Source organism: Eucyclogobius newberryi, unplaced genomic scaffold (genome assembly GCF_026437365.1).
Source record: "Eucyclogobius newberryi isolate DKJ021-1_F unplaced genomic scaffold, fEucNew1.0.hap1 SCAF_7, whole genome shotgun sequence".
NCBI lineage: Eukaryota > Metazoa > Chordata > Actinopteri > Gobiiformes > Gobiidae > Eucyclogobius > Eucyclogobius newberryi.
In genome coordinates this window covers 19,917,245-19,938,511 of record NW_027316389.1, presented here as the reverse complement: position 1 = coordinate 19,938,511, position 21,267 = coordinate 19,917,245, and the positions used below count along the sequence as shown (strand labels likewise).

The window sequence follows — 21,267 nt, the reverse complement described above, 5'->3', positions numbered from 1 at the left end:
AGAGTATAAGAGGTTTTTAACAAAGATTTATCCTGTAAAGGGACGTCGCAATATCATATTTTAGTGTAACGATCATGGTGAGAGGGTAAACATGCCCTTTGAATGTAGGTTGCATAGAAATGACTTTATACATGATGCAGTATGTGGGGTGAGGACTTGTGTTGGTCAGGACTGGTCAGAGGTTCTTTCATTATATTTACCCGCAGACCCTTGGTGTGTCCATTTTAAATCACCATTTCTCCTCACACGTACATGTTTTTGTTTTGCAGGAGGAAGTTGGACGACCCTGAGAGAGCCAACAGTAACACAAGGAGGACAAATATAAGGTAAGAACCAAAATACTGTTTTGTTTTTGCTCTTTATTGTCTTTTAAAGCTCTTTTTTATAGAGGTTAGGGATGGACTGAGACTGAAATACTTGGATTGATATTGCTTTAAACACTACACACACACAAATGTAGTCAGTTTTATGATTACCTACTTTAAAGTACTTTTTATCTCCATGTTTGCCCTCCTGTGTAGTCGCTATGTTGGAACGTTACTGTAGTAAAGAACCGCAATACCGTAAAGAACTGCAATACCATAAAGAACTGCAATACCGTAAAGAACTGCAATACCCTAATCATGTTTGTGACCAGTTTGGCGTTTGTTTATAATAAAATGTACACTTCTTTACACACTTTGAGTTGATCTGAAACTCGATTGAATGTTTGAACCGGGATACAACTGTAAACAGACAGTACGGTTTACATTATAGCAGAATAAGTCATAGTTAGGAGACATATAACAGAACATATGCGTTGTGGGACTGGATGAATGGCTGCTGTTATTGTCGGGGCCTGTATTCACTACTGGCCGGGGACATTATTACACCCAACGCAATTTTCATTTAACATTAACTGTGATCTTGAAATGGCAGCGGATTTGTATTATTTTGTGCGGATGTAATGTTACAAAAGTTGGCATTTCTGCTGAAGCGCGTGACCTTCTACAAAAGCAAAGTGACTTGTGCCTTGTAGACTTTGTGAGGTTGTCGTAAAGCGCCTGGATTTTATATCATGTTGTTTTCTGTCTCCATTACAAAATGTACTATTCGTAATATTGGTTTTGATCCGTTTGGTCCCATCTCCGAAACTCGAAACTCTTTCCTCTTTAAAGAAGAACTACAGAAAGTTACTTTAGAGCTCCCCCTGCAGGTCTCTTGTGGAAATACATTGTCAGAGAACGGACGTAAACGCTTTTTCCTCCCCATTTTTTGTTATTTCTTCATCGAAATAGGACAGTATAAACAAATAAAACAATATTTAACGTTGCCAAATATAAAAAAAGAGTTGTTTTCGGGTCGATGTTGGATGCAAATGTTGTAGGGTTTTCCTCCCAGAAACAGCAGGGGGCGATGACGTACACTTCATACGCCCCCAAAAATACATATTTAACCATCACAGGGACGTTTAATGAGGTGAAGCTGTTACTTATTTCTGCTTTAACAGAATTTATCAGGATGCTGTAGCTCTTCTGTGTTTGTAAAGTTTTCCGCTTCATACAAACTGTATCACTTTCCAACGCACGGCCTTTTGACTACACATTTCAGGTCTCTAACGTGGTGGAAAAAGGAAAAAATTTCGATAACATTTCTTCACAATCCAAACTGTGAGCCTCCACCATCAAAAAGCTGATGACTAGAATAATCTGAAAACTCAACAGAAATCAAGATAAATCTCATGAACGGATGATTTCATGAGCTGGCACAAAATATCGAAATTAAAAAAACAACTGGAACTACATAGACCATGATCCTTTGCTCCGTTTCAGAGCAGAAAACATGAAGAAATAACTGTTATTAAGCACTTTTAGATCTAAATACTTTGGAATAAGACATTATTCACACCAAGGCATTTTGAAAGGAAAAAGTGGTATATCTACAATTCTGTTATTCTCTACAATATAACAATAAATATCGCTCCATGAAATTAACAACGTTACAATATCATACCATTAGATTTACGCATCGTTTTATTCTTAGTGACATGTCGGCTATTTTTTGGGATTTTTAGAGAAACCGAAGTGCAATGCATTCTAAAATAACTGTTTCGATCGCCAACATGATTTATTTCCTTTTTGTCTTTGCCACATTCATTTTCCGTCCTCGTGAAAACTCGCACGGGTCCGAACAACGCCACGACGGACGCCACAACGGACGCCACATCGCTCACGCGTCACGCAAATGAACAGCATTTCAATCATCCGATAACTCCCAGAAATGCGATAACACTCGACATTTTCGCCGCAGCATTCAAACGTCACCGTGGTTTAAGTCGTGGCGTCGGGAACAGTAGAACTTAAACGTGCAGATAAAGCTCAGTGTACGACTTTAAACTTAGCCTCACGCCTCACACTTCCTGTCGCGGGCATCGATCCCGCTCTTATCTCCTCCCCCCCGATCCGTGTTATTTCGAGACGATGGGGATTGCTTAACGATCCATCGAGCAAACGCATCGACCGCTGCGAGTCCACCGCTGACGGGCCGCTCCCTCCCCCCCGTTAACTCCACTCTTTACTCCGCCCGTGGCCCCAGAGACGGGCGGGAGTGCAGGGAGCAGCTGGTGAATTGGCCCGCAGCTCGCTTTTCTGTGGGATATTAAGTGAGTATGAAAAATGTATGTTGCCGTCCACATGAGTCATACGTACATTAGACGTGTTACATCTCAATTTGTGTCCGTCATGGCAGTGCATTTGGCTAAGTATTGAGTTAATGGTTTTAATGTGAATCCATTAAGTACTATATAAAACTTTATTATGTTTTACTTTATGCTTTATGGACTGCTGCTTCTGGTTGAACTCGCCTGTGGGTGGCTCTCCTTCCTTTAGAGCCGTGCCAAAATAAAAAAATAAACATTAAAATAAATAGATTAATTACGTTTAAAATTGTGGCACGGTTTGGCATATTTTGTGTATGAAAACTTCTGTAATTGTATTTTTATCAATTGGTTAAGGACTTATTTTAAAGCGCTTATGACTCATTGAACTAAAATGCAGTTAAGATAAATGTATTTAGAATTTTGCAACAATGTTATCCCAGAATAGCTCATTTTTTAGGTCTATACATGACTTTTTTTTCTAATTAAACACACTTTTAAGACATTACATGCAATTAGGCATACAAGCATATTATACATAACTTAAAGGTAACTGTTCCATCCATCCATCCATCCATCCATCTTCTTCCGCTTTATCCGGGGCCGGGTGGCGGGGGCAGCAGTCTGAGCAGGGACTCCCAGACTTCCTCCTCCCCAGACACTTCCTCTAACTCCTCCGGGGGGATCCCGAGGCGTTCCCAGGCCAGCCGAGAGACATAGTCCCTCCAGCGTGTCCTGGGTCTTCCCCGGGGCCTCTTCCCGGTGGGACATGCCTGAAACACCTCCCGAGGGAGGCGCCCAGGAGGCATCCGAAACAGAGGCCACCTCAGCTGGCTCCTCTCAACGTGGAGGAGCAGCGGCTCTACTCCGAGCTCCCCCCTTGTGGCCGAGCTCCTCACCCTATCTCTAAGGGAGCGCCCAGCCACACGGCGGAGGAAACTCATTTCGACCGCTTGTATCCGCGATCTTGTTCTTTCGGTCACTACCCAAAGCTCATGACCATAGGTGAGGGTCAGAATGAGACCGACCGGTAAATACAGAGCTTTGCCTTTCAGCTCAGTTCTCTCTTTACCACAACGGTCCGATGCAGCGACTGCATCACTGCAGCCGCTGCACCGATCCGCCTGTCGATCTCACGCTCCATCCTTCCCTCACTCGTGAACAAGACCCCGAGATACTTGAACTCCTCCACTTGGGGCAAGGACACCCCACCCACCTGGAGAGGGCAAGCCACCTTTTTCCGGTTGAGAACCATGGCCTCGGATTTGGAGGTGCTGATTCTCATCCCAGCCGCTTCACACTCGGCTGCAAACCGTCCCAGTGCATGCTGCAGGTCCGGGTTTGATGGAGCCATCAGGACAACATCGTCTGCAAACAGCAGAGATGAGATCCTGTGGTCCCCAAACCGGACACCCTCCGACCCCTGACTGCGCCTAGAAATTCTGTCCATAAAAATTATGAACAGAACCGGTGACAAAGGGCAGCCCTGGCGGAGTCCAACATGCACTGGGTGTGTTACAGGTGTGTTACAGATGTGTTACAGGTGTGTTACACTGGCTGATCACATGTAAACAGTAAAAACACTATGATCATTATCTCTCTTATTATGCGCATCTGATTTTGATGTTTGTCATGTAAATAATCTTAAAAGTCCATAAATCTGTCTGGTGGAGGATCCGCACCTTGCTTGTCTCCATAGAGGGGGGTGTGTTTAATACCTTACTATGCAACAATAAAGTACCATATTTTCCAGATTATAAATCGCTCCAGCCAAAAAATGCATAATAGAGATAGACAAAAAAACATATTTAAGTTTTGGGGGGAAATTTATTTGATAAAATCCAAGACCAAGAACAAACATTTCATCTTGAAATGCAGTTTAAAATAATAACAGATGAGAGAACATGGTGAATAGGTGTAGGTATGCTAACGCTAACACCTTCAGCTACATGAGGCACAGACAGAACTGTGGTAAGTGTCTGGTATGTTAACGTAACATATTAACAGTTATTCAGATAACTATAGCATAAAGAACATGCTAACAAGTTTACCAAAGCATCAGTATTAGATTTTGTCAAATCAATTTCCCCTCAAAAATGCGACTTATACTCCAGTGCGACTTATATATGTTTTTTTCTTCTCTATAATGCATTTTTGGCTGGTATAACTTATACTCCGGTGTGATTTATAGTCCAGAAAATACGGTATAATGACACAATGTGATAAAACATAAATAAAATTACAAGTCACATCTGGTCTGAAAGTTTAACACATTTGTCCATTTTCAAATGAAGCCTGAACGTTCTCCCTGTGCTCTTCTGAAGTGACCAGGATGTAGACCCTTAATCTTTGTTTTGTCTCCACAAAGTGACGGCATGTCCCAGGAGCAGTGTATTTCTGGTGTAAATCCTCAGATCTGGAGTGTGGCGTGTCACAACAGCCAAAGTCACACTCGAGGCGCCGCCACGTAAACAAGGCCAGGTCAGGACCCAATCAGACGTGTGATCCGGGCGTCGCCATGGCGCCACATAGCGCCCACATGGAGACCATTCAACATTACGTTTGATTAAAAAAAAAAATGCTACATTGAAATGGCGTCGTGCAAAATGTGAACCTACATCTTTCACCGACACGTTTCTTTTCCCACCGTTTGTTCCACGCTTTTGCAACATCCTCAAAATGTCTCTTTACGTCAAATATGCGATGCATTTACCTTTAATATTGTTCATAAGCCGTCACTTCCTGGTCTTACCCACCTGTCGCTAGTTTAGTTTGTGTCTGCTTTGTTGAAAAAGCCCAAACCCTGAAACAATGATACATTTCAGACTATGGTCATAATGAGAATAAGCCAACGATCCACGTTTTCCTGTAATTATAGATGATTAGGAAACAGCAGTGTATTATTAGTTCAACTCTTTAAGCAAAACAATAGCGGGAAACGTCACAGCGTGTTGGGATACTTTGCCTTTAAGCCTGTGTTTTATAATCCCATTTAGAGTTTGGTTTAATGTGAACATGAATTATTGATTTGCATTTTATTGGACTGGCAGTAACAGAATGCAGTCCTGCTTTTTACCGTGGACTCCACGGACCGTGGAGTATCAGACGGTTTCACGCATTTCCTGGATCATCAGTCGTAAAGAAATTACGGGAAAGTGAATTATTACGCGTTAAAAGACGCTACCGCCTCTCCACAAAAGTTTGAACGTGGTCCGGGAGTTGCCGCCCTGGGACAGACGGGTGAAGACGTGGCTGTCGTTCTGCGTCCACGTTAACGATTGAATCTTGGAGGCGCCTTTTCTGGATTCTTACAGTTAGAAACATAGACAAACAGTTTGTTTTGCTTGTTTAAGGCGGTCCTCGTATTCCCCACTTTTCTAACTTTCAGAGGCCAGAGCGGAGTTTTTGCTGAGGAGAAAGCGCTCCTTTTGACCGCACAAGCTGCATTTTATTACCACTCAAAAATCAGCTACGGTCGAACTTCTTATAGTAATTAAATGTCCGAACGTAAAAATCAACAAAACAAACGGTGGATAGTTGGCTGCTGGAAAGGAAACGGGTTTGAAAGTAGAAAGAAGTTAAATATAAGCCTTCTGCCTGATTTTAAGCCTGATTTGCTTCTCTGTGTTCGGGGAGGCGTGGTCGGGGAGGCGTGTTCGCGTTTGGGGACGTGTGTTTGAGAAGGCGTGTTCAGGGTCGGGGAGGCGTGTTCGGGAAGGTGTGTTCGGGTAGGCGTGTTTGGCGAGGCGTGTTCGGGGTCGAGGAGGCGTGTTCGGGGAGGCGTGTTTGGCGAGGCGTGTTTGGGGTTGAGGAGGCGTGTTTGGGGAGGCGTGTTCGGGGTCGAGGTGGCGTGTTCGGGGTTGAGGAGGCGCGTTCGGGAAGGCGTTTTTGGGGAGGCGTGTTCGAGAAGGCGTGTTCGGGGAGGCGTGGTCGGGGAGGCATGGCCAGATACTTGTAAGTGATTATTGTAAGTGATTACCGTATTTTCCGGAATATAAGTCACTCCGGCCAAAACTATGTAAAAAATATATATATTTTAAATGATTATACTCCTGAAAATACAGTATTGTGAGTGATTATTGTAAGTGATTATTTGTGGCGGCACTGCTCATGTTTTTGAGGCACGTGCGATTTTGATACACCTTTGTCAGCAAGTGGGAGGTTTCAGCATGATCTGTCTGCAGCCAATCAGAGCCAGACTCCGTTGCCAAGTGACGACCCTCAAACTTTAAACTTTTTCCTCGTTCTTTGGCGCTACGGTGACGTTTTCTCCAGCGAACGTGGCGCTCTCCTGTGTCCTTTAGAAGCAGCTTTGATCCATAAACACGATTCTTCTGTTTGTTTTTGCTCTGAACAAAAGCGCGTGGCAAAGGCAGACGGCGCTCTCCTCGTGTATTTGTTTTCAGTACGTGGCTCTTGCGCTCGCCTCCACTTGAAACGAATCGTTCCCGAAATCAGCCAGTGTGTGTCGTGAATGTGAGGCAAATAATTGTTGTAAAATGTCCTTTTTCCTGCAAACATCACGTCTTAAAATCCTCCAGTGTGCAGCCGGCTTTAGTCTCACAGATGGGTAAAACATGTGTAAGATGATGTTTGTTTTCTTTTACCCAATTTGTTTCTTCACCCGACATGAATTTGGTGATTTGTGATTTCTTTTTTAAATTTTGATTTCATTTAAAACATTTTTTTTTATTGTGTCTCATTGGACATTTTATACATTTACACGTTAGTTTATAAATCTTTCTTTTTTAGAGTAACAGTGGTATTTAGTCTAATACCATTATTTTTTTACACTTTTAATGCTATGTCAGTGTTTTGCTTAACGTTTTCGTTCATCTTTCTTTTTGCTAGTTTTCCCTTCTTGCCTTTTTTTTGGTCAACATTATGAATCAATCAGCCAATCAATCCATCTTTCCACCCTAATTAAAGCCAATATTTGTTGAGACTGACACCTTTTTTTCTCATTTACATTTCACTTAAAAATCTTGAGAAAATACACAATAAAAGCCCAGCAGCGTCTGTGGCACGAGGCCCTGAATCTCCGCCATCATCTGCTTTTAGTTTGTGATTAAAGGGAGTTAAACATGCTTTTCATCAGTGCCATTACAAGTCAATTAAAAGTGTTCTCACCTCTCAACACAAAGCTCTAATTATGGAGTGGATAATTGTCGGGAGTTATCAAAGAACCGTTTCCTCCGTCGCTGGGACAATGCCAAGAGCGAATGGCAAAAGACGAGCGGAATTAGCGGATGCAAATATTTGACGACGTCCGGTTTTTAGAATATGAGCGATTAAACGGTCGCCTCTTCTGCAAATGAAGCCTTGGCTCTTTGTTTGAAGACGTCACGGCGATACAGTTGTGGAAATGGCGGTAAAGCCGATGCGGTTTGGTTGAGTCGATGCTGTGTAATATATTGCGCGGGATCAGACAAGATCAGACAAGTCGTGATACTGGATCCGACAAGATGAAAAAGAGATGATAGAAGACGTATTGTGCTTTTCTGCTATTTTGTATTGCACTACAACTTAACTAGATCACAGTTTTTGCACGTTTGTTCATTGAAAAATTGCAAAAATGGATCTTAAAACCGCTCAGAAACAGAAACCCGTTAAAAACTGCTGTAATTAGAGCGGATTTTCCATTTACGTGTTTTTGGACCCAATATGCATCTTAAAAAAGTCGTTTTCCATAATAAATCACTTTTAATAATTTTTTCTAATATTGGTTTCCATTTATTGCCTAGTTTTATGCTCCCTAAGCGTGATATTCAGTGAAAAAGCGTGGGTTCTCTGGTAAATTATTATGATTATTGCACTCTTCAGCTGGAGCCTGTAATGCTACCATGTGAATAACACAAAAAAAGAACAATATTACTAGATCATTCTCCAGAGGAACGATTTTCTTGCCCCGCTTTGATCTTACGGCATAAGATCGCAAGAATATACCTACAATGTTCTTTGTATTGGTTACAGTACTGGTGTTATTCGTAGCTGAAATACGTCATAATTAGTACAGAAACAATAAACGCCTGTTATTCATTGCAATACAATCACTAAAATGTAAAGCAATTTGTATCCGTGAAAAGCGCTATACAACTAAAGTTTGCTTACTTATTTGCTTAAAATTTAGCGTAAAGCCGTACTTTTTAGTTGTAAGTGCGTACATGCAGAGTATTTGTAAAAGCAGCACTTTCAGACAAAATTAGACCGTCGCACGTCGTCTGCGGCTAATACAGACGCATTTTACTTCTCGTCAACCCGGAAGTAAAGGCTTCACGCGGCGCTCTGATTGGCTGTGCTCGGGCGGACCACACCTTTTCCACGTCACCGCCTTGAAGAAGCTGTTGCACAAATATTATAAGTGTTTGCGATGGCCGAGAACTGCTCTGACAGATTTGCAGGTTCCCCACCGATGAACTCCAGCGCGTTGATAACGATCACATCATCCCGTCCCAATTACGTTTCAAATGACACTTTTACGGACCCGAATGCGCAGGATCCCGGCCGTATATATTGCCGTGTCCCCTCGGCGTCCTGCAGATTCCTGGTTGCGATTCGAAGCCGCGCCCGTTCAAATGGATGTGTCCCAGATCGATATCTACGACTTTCAAGCAGCTCGATTTTCCACCGCGGCAGGAACAGATGGTGCTGGCAGATAACGGCGGAGCGCGGCCCGCTCCCGGTACGTTAGCGGGACGTTTTTATGGTTAACTAGATGGATTTTTTAGATAATGGAATAAATTGTTTCTTAATATTGCGGCCATGTGGTCTGCTGCTGTTTAAGATCATTGGAACTATTCAGAAAAGGTCCACGTTTATTCGATTCTTCTAAGTCGAATATCAATTTTTTGGGTTTGGATTATTTGTATTTTAGACCGGGTTTAGCACTTGTTTTAACTCAGACTTGGTTTACTTCTGGTTTAGTCACAGTTCTTTACTTTGTTTTGAATCTTTATTTTCCTGGTTAAAGGTCATTGTTTTTATGGTCTTTTTTAAATATTTCTTTAAATTTCAAACAATTTGCAGTAGTACAGAGTAATGATGTCAAGATTGTTAGGTTAATCGATAACCTGATTATTCGGGTCACAATTAATCGCCACAACCAAAAAATAATGATTGTGACAATGTTGAAGTCATTAAGTTAAATCTAGAGTCCAAAATGTAAATAACTTTTTTTTTTTTTTTTTTTTTTCAATCTCGCGGTTTTTGTGACGTTTAAGTTTATTTTGTCTTTCAGAAAGTTCAATTCCATAAAGCCGGTCACACAATTGAGAAACGGTAACATGTTAGGCCACGGGAATTAAATAAAATGAAAGCTTTCACTGGTCTCAATAATCGTGAATAATCGTTAAACCGTGACGTTTTTTCTCACAATAAAATCGCAACACTAAAATGTTATATCGCGACTTCCCTGGCACAGAGTTATATCATTATTTACCGCTGTGAGTTTATAAGTGCTTTTCACAACCTTCAGGGACCTTGCTGTCACGGTAGGCTAATGCTAACAACAATTAGCATGCTAACGGCACACCAGCGTTACTTCCTGGTTCACGGGCGATTAAAAATGCTCTGTAATCATGGGTTAGCTAGACTACAGCTAACACTGGCACATTTACAGAAATGTTAACGTGCACTGTCCCAGTTCAAATAATAAATACATAGTTTAAGTTTTTACCTATTTCAATCAAGTTTTAGCACATATTTTTATCATGTATTTTGTGTGTGAAACTGAATATAGTTTGTCAAATTAAGCCTGGCACTGACGAAGTTTTTTTTATTTCAATCTTTGTATTTTTATTTTGTATTTAGTTTTTAGAACTTTTAAATGACGATTTCTGTTTCCATAGAGATGTTCAAATGTTCAGTTTGTGAAATTTTTGACCTGAAAAGCAGCAGCAGCAGCCACGGAAAAAAAGAACGTTCAAAATCCTCCTCTTCTCTCGACCTGCGCCGCTGAATAATTCCCTAATCACATCTCCATAATGAATAGTTAATTGCCGATCATTTCTGACTGTCTGTAAACACAACACGCGACCCCCGTGTGAGCGTGCGGTGCGTTCACTGACACCGAAAACCATGCCTGAGCCGCGGCGCTGTATCATTAACTTAAACCAATTTGTTTGACCGCGAGGCATATGTTGTTTAAAGCAACATATTCGAAGAGCGCTCCGATATTCCAACATCGCCCACAGGCACTTGAACGCACCGGCAGAGCGAGCGAGAGAGACTGCTTTGTAGATCCAGACTCAAAGAGTGTAAACCTGCCTGGAATATTTAAAGCATCCTTTCAAACAAGGCTGGATTTTGTACGTAAAAACTCAAATATGAGCGCGACGGTGCGAGTGGCAGCGCTGCTTATCTCACAAAGCCAAAATGATGTGCTAGTTTTTCTGTTAAAGATGCACGGTGTAGCTTTTCAGGGGGAGGGTCCGTCACCTGCTTGTCTTCCAGGGCTGTGGTCTCTCGGTCGACTAAATGCAGCCTGTGCATCGATTAGTATTCCTAGAAGGTCTTGAACTGTTAGATACTGCTGTAAATCTGACACAAAAAGCACAGTTTGTTTGTGTAGAAGGACTTTAGTCTCACAGATGGTTTAAACGTCTCGTCCACGGTGTGTAAGATCGTGTTTTTTTTATTTTAATGAATTTGTTTCTTTCACCCAACATCAATTTGGTGATTTGTTTTTTTATATGTTTATTTATTTTTTTGCATTGGACAGTTTGTACATTTACACGTTAAAACAATCTAATAACTGGATAAATCAGTGTGCTAACCCAAGGCGGATTTGATAAGACGTGATACTGGGTCCGACAAGATGAAAAAGAGATGATAGAAGACATATTGTGCTTTTCTGGTATTTTGTATTGCACTTCAACTTAACTAGATCACAGTTTTTGCACGTTTGTTCATTGTAAAATTGCAAAAATGGATCTTAAAACGGCTCAGAAACAGAAACCTGTTAAAAACTGCAGTAATTAGAGCAACTCTAGAGTAAACTCGATGTAGCCCCAAACCTCCTGTGAATTCACCCCATACTTTCTCCTTTCTGCTGAAGTCCAAAGAAGTCCTTTATAATCCCAATTAAGTATTTTTTCTCTCTCGCTTTCTCTCCCTCTTTCTCTCTATCCTTTCTTTTATGGTATAGCGTAAAACACATGCGTACTTTGAAGACGTACAACTACAGTAGTGCGAGAGTTTTCTAATTTGTTGTTTCACAGTTTTTCCTTGACATTTTCAAAAGGGAGGACGGAATAAAAATACAAATTAAATGTTATTTTCATTTCATCAAATCACATCTATACCATCCAGAAGTCGGAGTTGAATTTAAAAATAACATTTTATTCTAAATAATTTTCTTGGATTCTTAGAATATAGGCCCTACAACCACCTCTCTACATTATCTACATAATTATAGTTATCAATGCAAGACATTGAAAATAACTCTTATTATACTGCGGTGTACAAAAATGCCTTCAATGTCATAAACTAACTGTTTAATGGAAGGTGGAACTCACAGTGATCAGACAGAAAGTAGTCCCAGACTGACAGCTTCTCAGAAAATGAATCATCCCGAGACCAAACAAGTCGCTTTGATAAACTTTATTGAGTCTTGACAGGAACACAAAGTGTGCAATGAATGAAAATGTCTTATTGAGCTAGCTTAAATTTGGCCACAGTGACTGTGGCGTAGTAATCTTTCACACGCTCGAGTCGTGCGCAGCTCAGATCAACTCATTGGGAAGTAGCGTCCTTACAATGTGATCAGAAGAGAACATGTGACTCCAGACGAGCTGGACATGTCCACATGAGGAGGACATGTCCACATGAGGACGACTTGTGCTACTTAAATGGCAACGACAAAATGATTCTGATATAATCGGTCAAGACGCGTATTCTTCATTTCCTCGTTCGAACACGAGTTCAATGAATGGGAGCACGAGCCAAAGCCACGCCCACCCCACATCCTTCATGTTAATCTATCTGTTGATCTCATGGATCTATGGTCGATCTAAGAAGCCGTGAGGCGAGAGTTTTAAAGCTCTGACGTTCTGACGAACTTGGGGTTGTGCAGAAATGGTCGGAGGTCTGAGATGCTGGTGCAGAATACATTTTTATTTTTATTGAGGTTTAGGCCAAAAAAAAAACCTGCGGAAAAATAAATAAATATGTTTTTAATAATCTCTGTTTTTGACGTCGGCGGGCTCACGAAAGAACAAACAAAAAACTCTTGCCTAGGTGGTGGTAATGTAACACTTAATGAGAACAAACCGCCATAAAACACCAAAGAAGAAGAAGTTACACGTACACTACAGTAGGTGGCAGTAAATGCACCTTTTCAATTGGCTGCCAAACGCCATTAACAGTAACAGAAGAAGAAGAATCCCATTAGAGTACGTCTCCATGGAGATGTAAATGCTTTCCCCGTATGGCATAACACGTGTCCCTCTCCCTGGAGACGAGTAGATCTGTGGAGAAGTGAATACAAACACCTGCATTTGAATAGAAACAAGATTGGTTTTGTGGAATAGTCAAGTCAAAGCAGTGACATCTCCATGGATATGTATGTGAGGGACGCATGTGCCGGACGCTTGTGGCGGACGCATGTGGCGGACGAGGGTCTCCATGGGGACGCGCATGTGACCGGCGGCCCACCAGAGAAGTTACAAGCCTTTGCTATTTTGAAATGCATGAGGCAGCACAGCTAAAGGCGCGACAGTATGAATAAAAGCTAAAGGCACAACAGTATGAATAATATCACACTCTTTTACATAGATGACTTCAATATGAGTGAAATCGATTTTATATTTGACTCGGGCCTACTGCGGTTTGTATGTTCAGATGACATGGATGCGTCTTCTGCGTTGAACCCATCCTCACTAGTACTTTACTGGCGGTTTAACATAACATACTGTGCATTGTTTACATGTGGCTTTAGGTGGAGTTCAGCCCGAGCCGTTGTTCGTTAAATGCAGTATATTATGGGATCATTAATGCTCTGAATGAGTCCTCCGGGTTCTTCCTCTGACATAAACATGCACAATCCTCCAGCGAGTTAATACTGCTCTGTCTGTTTGGGTAAAGAAAGAGTCGAAATGTTATGTTAAATATTCCCAAAGACATGAATCAAAGGCCCTCTGAGAGTTTAGGAAATAAAAAGCCTTTATCGCAGCTCGGCTAGGGACATAAAATACAGTGTTTTGTGTGTGTGTGTGTGTTTAACATGCAATACAAATACAATAAAGCAGTTAATGTGGAAGTGCACACCTTACAAACAACAATAATACAAAAAACGGCCTGGATGTATTTTTTCGTATTTACTTTTCTAGACTCTGAGTGCTTTTGATTTCTGTCTTTGGGAATATCAACTTGTTTTTATATTTGAGCACATGTTTTCGATCATCCTTTAAACATCTATATCGTGGAAACATGTGCAGCACTCCTCATCCTTTTTATCACCCCTTTTTATCCTTTATCCCTCCTTTTTATCCCTTCATCCTTGACTGTCCTATACAGTCTTCCTTGCACTACTGTTATTTCCTTCTTCTTTAACACACCATTTCCAAACTACTTTAGACACATTTTCCCCACTCGTTTTGGTTGGATCCGACTTCATATTTGATGGACACTGCGATTGCGTCGATAGGATCGGCGTGTCACTGAAATGGGCCTCTTTCGTCCGTCTCCGGCCCCTAAATGTTTTTTGGCTGCGTCGGGTTGAATCTGCTCAGACTCGGGGCGGCGGCGGGGGGACGGGGGACGGGGGGTGTGGTGGTCCTGAGGGGGATCGGCGTACGAGACATTTCACCACCGCTCGCTGCTACATAACGTGTTTGTGGAGGCCATTTCAGACCTGGGATTTCTGCCGGGCCCCGTGTGATTTCATTAGTCTGAGTCTGCCTGACTGTGTGTGTGTGTGTGTGTGTGCGCGCTGTAGATCTGGTCGTAGTAGTTTTAGTGTTGGTTTTATTGTGTGTGTGAATTGTGGGTGCGGCCCGGATTGGAAGCCACATCTCGGTCTGTCTGTCCCCGGGCGACTGTGGGTAGTAAAATAACTTACCACCAGTGAGTTATGCGATTTAATGAAAAATGCTATTTAAAGAGCGTTGTAAGATGGTCAATATTATCGGGTTGCAAAAGATGACTCGGAATATTTATGACTACTCAACGATTAGAATCATTGTGTTAGTCGCACCTTTTTTCAAAGTTTTGGCCGGGGTGCATACTCCAGAGCGACTTATATGCGATATTATTCGTTATTTTCACACTGACAGCCACAAGAGGGCGCTCTAGGCTCCAAGCGATGCAGAAGAAGAATCAGCACTTCCTCTACCTCTGGAGTTTGTGGAGTTGTTTAGAAGTGACACAGAGGAAGAAGAATTCAATGGATTTAGTGATTTGGGGTAAAACTGATGCTTTGGTAAACTTGTTAGCATGTTCTTTATGCTATAGTTATCTGAATAACTGTTAATATGTTACGTTAACATACCAGACACTTACCACAGTTCTGTCTGTGCGTCATGTAGCTGAAGGTGTTAGCGTTAGCATACGTACACCTATTTACCATGTTCTCTAATCTGTTATTATTTTAAACTGCATTTCAAGATTAAATGCCTGTTCTTGGTTTTTATCAAATAAATTTCCCCAAAAATGCGACTTATACTCCAGGGCCACTTTTATGTTTTTTTTCTCTATCATGCATTTTTTGCCTGGTGCGACTTATACTCCGGAAATACGGTAATCATATTTGGATATACAGACCCTAAAAAACATGCAAAACTACCTTTTACATCAAAGACACATGACAAAAAAGAATGAAAGATTACAGATTTCTAGTTAAAACGTTCTTTAGCAATATTTCAATCAATAAAAATATCAAAGTACAATAGAAATAATTGTTTTACCAGGCAACTAATTGAAAAAAGCTTGCCGACTTGTCATTATTGTTATCATAGTTCTTATAGTTAGTAACTGTTACAAGGTTTTTAAAGTTAGGTATTTGTCTTTCCTCGAACGTGGAAGTCACATTTTCGCACAGAAACAACAGCGCCTTAATGCAGGGTTGCTCGTTAATGGAAAAGAATAATTGGAATCATTCATTATTCATTGATTATCTGCTAAGAGAAAAGCGCGGCTAAAACAAAGCGAACGAACGGATGAAGTGAGTCGTTGACATATCTCACACATGTAAATGCACTCCACCTGTTGAACGGTACATCACCTTTTCCACTCAATTAGCCACGTTTCTGCACATTGAACGCACTTAAGAGGTCATGCTAATCCTCAATAAAATCACAGCCGCGGTTACTGTCATGTACTTGACTCGTCTGCCTCTGCATATATTTGTGCACAAACCTCTAGTAGTATCCGTCATAGTTGTATGCTAGTAGTTACAGCGTGTTTTCCAGTCAGGATGTACCACAGCAGCACTCGCCCCGGCCCTGCTCACAACACTCCGGTTCGTGAATTCCTTTTGCGTCCCCCTTGTGATTACATTAGTAGTTCTCGGTCTGCCTTGCCCCGGTCTGCGCCTGGAATTCATGACTACCAAATTTGGGTTGGTTTTCTGCCGCTTCTTGCTGGCCTCGGCGAGCGGAGCGATCTGTAACGAGAAGCCTGGCCACATCTGGTTGTGATTGGCAGCCGTATAAAGGGTGCTTGTGTTCTGGGGAACTGGCAGAGAAAGGGAGAGCGAGAGAGAGAGAGAGAGCCCAGCCCGAGTGGAACCAGTACCAGACGAGCCAAAAACACCGGCGGATCGGCCCCTCCCGCTGCAGACCGCGGCCCCGTCTCCAGATCCCACGACACAGGTGGAAAAACGCCAGAAGACATTAGCGTTCCCACAGCGGTCGTACGTGACATTAGCGCCGCTGACAGGTGAAGTTTAAGCATATTTACTTTATCATTCATGACACGTGTAAGTGGGTGGGATTCATTAGTAGCCTGTGAATAATTTGACCTTGTTGCTGATGCCAAATGGAGATAATAATGAGAAGTTTGTCTTAAAGGGGCAGTGCCTGATGATGATTTTTCTCATGTATTAAAGTAAAACATCTCTGGGATGCTACCTCATTACCTGCAATATATATATATTTTTTTTACTTATTCTGAGTTCTCTATGGTCCTGCCCAGCTCTGTTTTTTTGTTTTTTTTACTTTTCCCCCCATTATTATTATTATTTTTCTTTAGTATTATTACTTTTTCTTTATTGTTAGTATTATTTCTTTATTTATTTTATTATTTTATTATTATTGTAATATTATTATATTTTTATTGTTTCATTATTATATTTTTTTATTATTTTATTATTATATATTTTTCTTTACATAGGCCAGAAGGTTTTATATAAGTTTTCTGTTACTGTATGTTTAAAAAAAAAAAAAAAACTGTACAGATGTAGTGTAGAAGCATCTATTCGGGTGAGATTGAGACCACTGCGTTTATCCTGCATCTAATTATAGTGCGTTTTATTCCCCGCGAAAAGAAAAAAAACACTGTGTTGGCGCGCTAATGTTAGCTTTACCGCTGTGGAAAGGTGTGAAAAGCGGTTCTAAACTCATCGCAGTGAATAATTGCGATGCTCAGATGGTGTTAAGTGAGCAAGTAACAGTCTAAAATAAAAAAAAGTTCTGTTTTTCTGCATTTGGAAGAACATAAAATCAGGTACAGCACCTTTTAGCACAGGCTAGACACACAAAAGCAATTTAGCGCTAAAACCTTGTAACTGTAATTGATAATGAAAACAAAGATAAACAACGTCTCAGTTTCAGAAGGAACAGCTTTTTGAACTTATGTGCTCTTCCCAACTCAAAAAAACACTTTGAAGCCGATTGTTTTTTACTTTCACTTTAGTCGCTACGTTAAAGTGAAAGTAAAAAACAATCGGCTTCAAAGTGTTTTTTTGAGTACGACGCAGCGACATCTCTGCCGAGCTAAAGTGAGTGAATACACATCCAAACCATGTCTAATATTCAGATAGATAACTTGGACAACTTTATACGGAACTGCATATTAGTGTAGGAACGTCACGATAGCAAATTTTAGTGTTACAATTATTGTGAGAAAAACCATCACAATTTAACCATTATTTGCGATTATTGACACCGTGAAATCTTACATTTTCTTTCATTCTCGTGTTCTGACATGTGACTGTTTCTCAAGTTTGTGACCGAATTTCTGAAATGTAACTTTCTAAAGACAAAATAAAGTTAACGATAAGTTTGAACGATAGATTGAACTAAAAAGACTTGATTTAACTTGTAAAATTGTCACGTTCTTACCATTACATTGTGACCTGAATTATCACGTCATTATTCGGTTAGTCGATAACCATAGTCAGGTGGGTTCTTGTGCCGTTCTACTGTTAAACCCTTGAATGGGGACTAGGGGTCAAGATAATCGTGATTATTTAGGTCACAATATAATCCTAAAAGACTAAAAAATTATAATTGTGACATTTTTAGAATTTTTTTTAATTTGAATTTAATTTATAGAAAAGTGAACTTTTTAGTTAAAAGAACTGTGACGATTTCAGAAACAAAATTAAGTCGTTTCTGCTCAGACTTTCCTCAAAAATGTGTTTATGTCGAATTGATCTTTCAGAAAGTTTGATTTCATAAAGCGGGTCACATATTGAGGAGCGGCAATGTGTTTTAGAGAACAAGAAGGAACGCAATTTCAGGATTTTTTGTTGTAGTTTTGATGTAAATTACCGCAAATAATTATTAAATGGCATTTGTTACTTCTCACAATAATCCTTACACTTAAACATGAAATTGTGACATCCCTAATGGGGGACAATGGTGCAGTATTACACAAGTGATAAAAGAAAACGTAATGCTGTAAGTGTTTGGTCACGCTGTCGATTAATCGGCCAATGGCGTCTTAGTCAACCAAATTGCTTATAAACTGGCTAATGATTTTATTGGAATTATAACGATTTATATGAACAACAGCAGTTTGGAGAAGTATGAGTTCTGCTGGAATTTTAGGAGTGACGGATTTCTTTGTGCTGCTTTTTAAGACGCACCGTTTGTTTATTACCTTTCTGTACACAAGTAGTCGTGAGTTTACCCATTCTTATATTCATTAATTTTCATTAATTTTATTTATTTATACTGGGAAAACCCAATGAGAAAAGTTCTCTTTTTCATGGGCCCCTGTTAAACACAACACAGAATAAACAACAAACATAGGACACTATAACACAAAACAATAAATACAATGAATCAATACATGAAAACACTTTTAAACATACAATCTGAGATACAGTTGTATCTAAATGTAATGTAAAACAAGTGTATTGGCTCTGAGGGTAGTCCTTAACTAGTTCTTTAAAATCATTAAAAGGCATAAAATGATTTAATTTGAAAAGTCTCTGTGTTTTCTTCCACAGGAGCAAAGTTGTTGAAAGCCTTTTTTCCTCTCTCTGTGTTGGCACGATGGGATTGTAAGACAAAAATGTCCTGAGACCTCAAACAGTGAATACTTGAACTAATGTGCAATAAACTGGATAAATAATCAGGGAAAATGCCAAGTGGAGCCTTATACACAAACAAAAGGCAACAAAATATATATTATTTGTGCATTTTGTGTCAGATGTATAGAAATACTTTAGTAGTTTGGAAAGCACTTCTCGCTCTTCAGCTGCAGCCCTTTAATACATACTAAAGGTTTCACTGTGTGGGTCTGATGACTAATAGTTCATTTTCTGTAATTTAAGTACACACTCTGTCCCTTTGCAAGGTTCTTTTTTCTCTTTTTTTTAGCATTCCTGGCGTGCTCCTTCAGGTTCAGACTTCTACTTTAATAAACTAAAGCAGGTACCAGGGGCCGGTTTAGACCCAGGCGGCGTTGGCTCTGTGGCTGAGATAATGATGCCCTGGAGGGTGAGTGTGCGCCGGCCGGGCACCTGCTTGTTCTATTGGCACCGCCGTGAAAATGGGAGGAGGAGGAAGTGTTAAAATGGCAGTCTGTATTCAAAGGGCATAAATCACCACAGCTGCTAAATGCATAATGCACTTGGATTGATCGCGCTGTAATTTCAGTGTCGTTTTTCGAATTTGGACATGTCAAGATTATTCGATTAAACGCTAAACCAAAAAGTTATAATTGTGAGAAGTTTTTTTGTTCAATGCACAGCTTAAAAAACAGGCCTTGATGTCAAGAACTTAAAAAAAAAAAAATCTGGCTGGTTTTGTCACATTTAACTTGATTTTGTCTTTCTAATTCATAAACTCAGTCACAAACTTGAGTAATAACACGTTAGACTAAACGTTTTCACTGTTAGTTTTTTTTTTTCCTCACATTAATTGTAACACTATCCCAGTGCCGCCGCCCCCATTAGGCAAATAACACAAGGGGCACCAACCTGCTGCACTGTCATTTTACATGTAAACACAGAGCTTTCAGTAGGTATAGTCTGTCTTTAGTTTTTATCAACTCAAACGTCTCAAATGTCACTTTTCTTTGTTTGCGATAAGCACGGGCATCTAACAATCCACGGTTTGAACAGACACAGACAGATCAGGACACTTTACATACATATTTTACGAAGCACAAAGAGCAAAACGGTCTTCAGATGATGAAAATTAGCCTCGTATTCAATTAGAGACCGTGAAAAAGAGAGAATGAAACAAGTGGAGCTGACACCACGGCGTGATGACAAAGACAAACTACTTCTTAATGTTTAAATCTTGTTTTTGTAACAGAAAACGTTAAGAGTTTGTGGCCTGTAGAGTTCTCTAGAGCCTCGATCGGTTCTCTATGTGATGCTGGAGCAGGGGCGGAGCAAGGACATGTAGCCACTGTGGGGGGGCCATCATAATAAACATGCTGCTAATAATATTATAGCTAAAATGCACCAGAATACAGAAAATGTCATTATTTTTGTGAAAACAGGCTGCAATATTTTCCACAGAAAAATAAATATAAAAATAAAAACTGCTAACACTAGTTTAGACCTTTCAGATACATTCGGAAATGATTATGGAACTTGTTGAACCAGTAATGTTATTACCGTATTTTCCGGACTATAAGTCACACTTTTTTTCATAGTTTTGGCTGGGGTGCCATTATACTTACATTTATACTTATATACTTATACTTATACTCCGGAGCGACTTATACTTATATACTTATATGTGATATTATTTGTTATTTTCACATTTGCAACCGCATTTCATACTCCAGTGTGACTTTTGTATGTTTTTTTCTTCTCTATTATGCATTTTTGGAAAATACGGTAAGCCCAACAACTTAATATTGATTTAGAAAAAGTGCAAATGTCTCTCGATGCTGACGTTATTACAAGAGTTTCACCTCGAATTAAAGGATTGAAAATACGGTTACGCTTAAAAACTTACCCAATTTTTTATTTTCCTTGATTGTGGTTGTTTGGGAAGTTGGCAGGTTCCTAATGCCAGGTTGTTTATTGGGAAAGCCGCGGCACAAATTGAGCGTGGCACAAATGTCAGCTCGTCCTGGTTCAGCCGAGCAGAACGGCGGCGGCAGCAATTAAAAATGTGATGTGGTGTTTTAAAGCATCTGCCGCCAGCCATTGTTTTGGTCCTGCCCACTCCCATCACCCTCATTATTTGGAGCTGTGATTTACCTGCACCTGGAGTCACTCTCTC

At 40.4% G+C, this 21,267-nt stretch overlaps 1 protein-coding gene across 1 annotated transcript in view; it reads left to right on the top strand.

The window, feature by feature from the left end:
* Positions 1-269: 269 nt before the first annotated feature.
* Positions 270-21,267, top strand: part of plxnb2b (plexin b2b) — a 253,304-nt gene continuing 232,306 nt past the window's right edge. Inside the window, exon 1 of the mRNA XM_072435874.1 lies at positions 270-326. The gene's annotated coding sequence lies outside the window, so the exon portion shown is untranslated. The remainder of the gene's footprint in view (positions 327-21,267) is intronic.